Genomic DNA, 5,278 nt, shown 5'->3' on the forward strand with positions numbered 1-5,278 from the left:
CAGGACAATGACCCCAAGCACACTGCCAAGACATCGCAGGAGTGGCTTCGGGACAAGTCTCTGAATGTCCTTGACTGGCCCAGCCAGAGCACGGTCTTGAACCCGATCGAACATCTCTGGAGAGACCTGAAAACAGCTGTGTATCGACTGCGTAAAGCGTCTGAATACTTATGTAAATGTGATATTTACATTTTTTTTATACATTTGCAAAACATTCGAAAAACCTGTTTTTGCTTTGTCATCATGAGGTATTGTGTGTAGATTAATGAGGGGGGGGAAATGATTTAATCAATTTTAGAATATGGTTGTAGAGTAACAAAATGTGGAAAAACTCAAGGGGTCTGAATACTTGCCGAATGCACTGTACACACTGAGTGTATAAAACGTTAAAAACACTTGCTCTTTCCATGTCATAGACTGACCAGGTGAATCCAGGTGAAAGCTGTGATCCCTTATTGATGTCACTTATTAAAGCCACATCAATCAGTATTGATGAAGATGAGGAGACAGATTAAAGAAGGAATTTTAAGCCTTGAGACAATTGAGACATGGATTGTGTGGATTATGTACTTGTGCCATTCAGAGGGTGAATGGGCAAGACAAAACATTGAAGTGCCTATGAACGGGGTATGGTAGTAGGTACCAGTCACACCGGTTTGAGTCAAGAACTGCAACGCGGGTGTTTTTTTTCACAGTCAACAGTTTCCTGTGTGTATCAAGAATGGTCCACCAGCCAAAGGACATCCAGCCAACTGGACACAACAGTGAGAACATTGGAGTCACCATAGGCAGTATCCCTGTGGAACGCTTTCAACACCTTGTAGAGTCCATGCCCTGACGAATTAAGGGCAAAACTCAATATTATGAAGGTGTTCTTAATGTTTTGTACACTCAATGTAAGTGTAGGTGTGAAAAGGTTTCAATCTTCAGAACTGCTGTACTTACTGCTCTTCATGGAAGGACGTCACTTTGTGGAGTTCGATAGTAAAAACTTCCCAAAGCGATCACAGCGAAAAGAAAGAAGTCCAAGGTATTCCCATGAAGGCAATCACTTGACCCAACGCGGTGTTCTAGACACTACTCTAGACGCGCACAAATCAGAGAGTTACAAAGGACAAACTGCATCCCAACTGCCTCTGAGGGTGCTGTGGAAAGGATGAGACAGGGGAATGTCTGGTGTATTCAACGTTTTACAGAGGTGTCAAACAGAGAGAATAACAGAGCCGTTGGCCTCTTAGTGCCACCACGCTCCACGCCTATTGGCCCTGGTGCACTGAGACTAAGGCCTATATTCAATCTGATTACACCTTTTTGGCTATGCAGCCATTTAAAGGCATTGTTACCGCGGGTGCAGATTTCGGCTCAATTGGAAATGACCTTTAAATATCAATCTTGCTATTACGCAGAGTGGTCTGGATTGAATCTAGGCCTTAATGGTGAGGAGCCAGATGAGAGATACAGTGCATTAGGCCGATGGCCACAAACTCTAAGAGACACTAGATCTCACAGAGAAGGAGATCTTATGACTTATATTCATCTCTTGGGTCTTGGGTAAATTAACTAAGCATTTGCAGCAGTTTGAATTATTAATTTCCCCGGGATGATATTATTCAGCCTAAACAGGTAAAAAAGTTGATTACTGTTTAATTACAGTTTATAACCATTTATAACAACTATCTGCAGAGCATCGTTTTTACATTAACACATAACATAAACCAAGCCATTGATTGGTAATTCCTCGTTACAAGTGTTTGGCTAGCTTAATAACAGCACCAGACTGGAGACGATGGGAGCTGGAAGTCAGCTGGGAGTCAGATGGGATTCAGCTGGGAGTCGGCTGGGAGTTGGCTGGGAGTCGGCTGGGAGTCGGCTGGGAGTCGGCTGGGAGACAGCTGGGAGTCGACTCCGGAGTCGGCTGGGAGTCGGGTGGGAGTCGGCTGGGAGTCGACAGGGAGTCGATTTGGCTGACACACAGCCAGATTTGGCTGACAGATTGGCCTGTTAAACAGCAGAGACAGGGCCCACACCTGCCTGCAGGGCTGGAATTAGATTCTAATAGAGAAGAGGAATCAACATCCCAGAGCCTTAAATCTACTTGCCTCTCTGAATCCTCACTACTCAATTGAGATTGTGTTGTGACCTGGCCAGCGAGAGAGTGTGTGTGTGTGTGTGTGTGTGTGTGTGTGTGTGTGTGTGTGTGTGTGTGTGTGTGTGTGTGTGTGTGTGTGTGTGTGTGTGTGTGTGTGTGTGTGTGTGTGTGTGTGTGTGTGTGTGCGCGTGCGTGTGTGAGAGTGCGTGTGTGCGTGTGTGTGTGTGTGTGTGTGTGTGTGTGTGTGTGTGTGTGCGTGCGTGCATGTGTGCCAGTCTCTATCATGATGCTCGGTGTTACAGCCTGCCTATCAGAGCCATGTGAAAAGGTTTGGAATGGACCCTCAAATCCTCAAAAAGTTCTACTGCTGCACCATTGAGAGCATCTTGATTGGCTGCATCACTGCTTGGTATGACAACACCACTGCCCTCTATCGCATGGCGCTACAGAGGGTAGTGGGGACAGTCCAGTACATCATTGTGGCAAAGTTCCCTGCCATCTAGAACCTCTATATCAGGCGGAGTGAAAGGAAGGCCCGGAAAATAGTTAAAAACTCCAGCCACCCCAAGCCATAATCTGTTCTTTCTGCTTCAGCACGGCAAGTGGTACTGGTGCATCAAGTCTGACACCAACAGGCTCCTGAACAGCTTCTATCCCCAAACCATAAGACTGCTAAATAGCTAACAGAATGGCTATACAGACTTTCTGAGTTGACCCTTGTATTTTATTTTGATTTTTGCACTGTCACTTTGCACACTTACAGGACTCTACACACTCACAATGTCACTCCAACACACACGTAACATGCACACATATTTATACTGACTCTACACACACTCACATACAATCATACTTTATGCTGCTGCTACTCTGTTTATCATATATCCTGATGCCTAGTCACCTTACCCTTATACATATCTACCTCTATCATTGCAGTATCCCTGCACATTGTAAATATTGTATTGGAACTGACCCTGTATACAGTGCATTCAGAAAGTATTCAGACCCCTTGACTTTTTCCACATTTTGTTACGTTACAGCCGTATACTAAAATGGATTAAATGTTTTTCCCCCCTCATCAATCTACACACAATACCCCTTAATGACAAAGCTAAAACAGTTAAGACATTTTTGTCAATTTATTACAAATAAAAAACTGAAATATCACATATTCATAAGTATTCAGACCCTTTACTTTTTGTTGAACTTTACTCTTTGTTTGTACTTTATTGAAACACCTTTGGCAGCGATTACAGCCTCAAGTCTAATTGGGTATGACGCTACAAGCTTGGCACACCTGCATTTGGGGCGTTTCTCCCATTCTTCTCTGCAGATCCTCTCAAACTCTGTCAGGTTGGATGGGGAGCATTGCTGCACAGCTATTTTCAGGTCTCTCCAGAGATGTTCAATCGGGTTCAATCCGGGCTCTGGCTGGGCTACTAAAGGACATTCGGAAACTTATCCTGAAGCCACTCCTGCGTTGTCTTGGCTGTGTGCTTAGGGGTTGTTGTCCTGTTGGAAGGTGAACCGTTGCCCCAGTCTGAGGTCCCGAGCACTCTGGAGCAGGTTTTCATCAAGGATCTCTCTGTACTCTTTCACTGGATCATCTTTTACTCGATCCTGACTAGTCTCCTAGTCCCTGTGGCTGAAAAACATCCCCACAGCATGATGCTGCCACTCCCATGCTTCACGTAGGGATGGTATTGGCCAGGTGATGACCGGTGCGTGGTTTCCTCCTGACGTGACGCTTGGCATTCAATCTTGGTTTCATCAGACCAGAGAATCTTGAGTCCTTTAGGTGCTTTTTGGCAAACTCCTAGCGGGCTGCCATGTGCCTTTACCATACAAGCCTGATTGGTGGAGTACTGCAGAGATGGTTGTCCTTCTGGAAGGTTCTCCCATCTCCACAGAGGAACTGGAGGTCAGTCAGAGTGACCATCTGGTTCTTGGTCACCTCCCTGACCAAGGCCCTTCTTCCCCATTTGCTCAGATTGGCTGGGAGGCCAGCTCTAGGAAGAGTCTTGGTGGTTCCAAACTTCTTCTATTTAAGAATGATGAAGGCCACTGTGTTCTTGGGGACCTTCAATGATGCATCATTTTTTTGGTAGCCTTCCCCAGATCTGTGTGCCTTGACACAATCCTGTCTCGGAGCTCTATGGACAATTCCTTCAACCTCATGGCATGGTTTTTGCTCTGACATGCACTGTCCACTGTGGGACCTTATATAGACAGGTGTGTGCATTTCCAAATCATATCCAATCAATTTAATTGGGTATTGTGTGAAGATTGACAAGGAAAAAAATATTGAATCCATTTTATAATAAGGCTGTAACATAACAAAATGTGGAAAAACTCAAGGGGTCCGAATACTTTCTGAATGCACTGTACAGCTTCTTACTTTATAGTGTTCTTCTTATTTCTTATTTAACATTTCTTGTGTGTTCTGGTTCTACCTTATGTTATTTGAAGTGCTACATTGATATTGATTACTGCATTGCTGGGTTTGGAGCTTTCAAGAAAGGCATTTCACTGTACTTGTGCCCATGACATTAAAACTTGAAACTTGATGGGGAAGTAAGCTGTTTAGGTCTATTGAGAGAGATGTGTCTCTTTATTGTGTAAATAAAGAAACACATCTCACTCCATATAGGTCTGCTAATACATTGTAGACACTAAACTCTGATGTGGGAACTCTTAATTATATCATAAAATAAAGGGGTACCAAAATGTAAGCCTCTGCTCTCCACTCCTCAATTCTCTCTTTCTCTATTCTGTCCTCTCCCAACTCTTATGTCCTCTCCTCCTCTGCTCTCCTCTCTCTCCTTCTCCTCTCTCTCTCTACCTGTCCTTTCTGTGTGAGCGTGCTTCGGGACCAGCTTTTGTGATCAATGTGAGGCCATATCCATGAGGGAAGCCTCAGGCGGCGCACAGCCAAATCCCCGCCCCACTCTCCACTGAATATGACACAGCTGCTTTTCAGAACCCAACCGCTCGAGCCCCTTCATCCTGAGAGCGAACAAAACAGTGGCTATTTATTAGAATACTTGTTTTGTATTGTTCAGCGCCACACAACAGACGCTTCATTATGTAAGAAGCAAACCCCTTTCACTGAGAGAAACAATAACTTGAAATTGTCTTTTAGAGTGTATAATAAATGTAATTTCTTCTTGTCTCTCCCCTCAGTGTGTG

Source organism: Salmo salar, chromosome 21 (genome assembly GCF_965601325.2).
Source record: "Salmo salar chromosome 21, fSalSal1, whole genome shotgun sequence".
In the NCBI taxonomy this organism is placed as follows: Eukaryota; Metazoa; Chordata; class Actinopteri; order Salmoniformes; family Salmonidae; genus Salmo; species Salmo salar.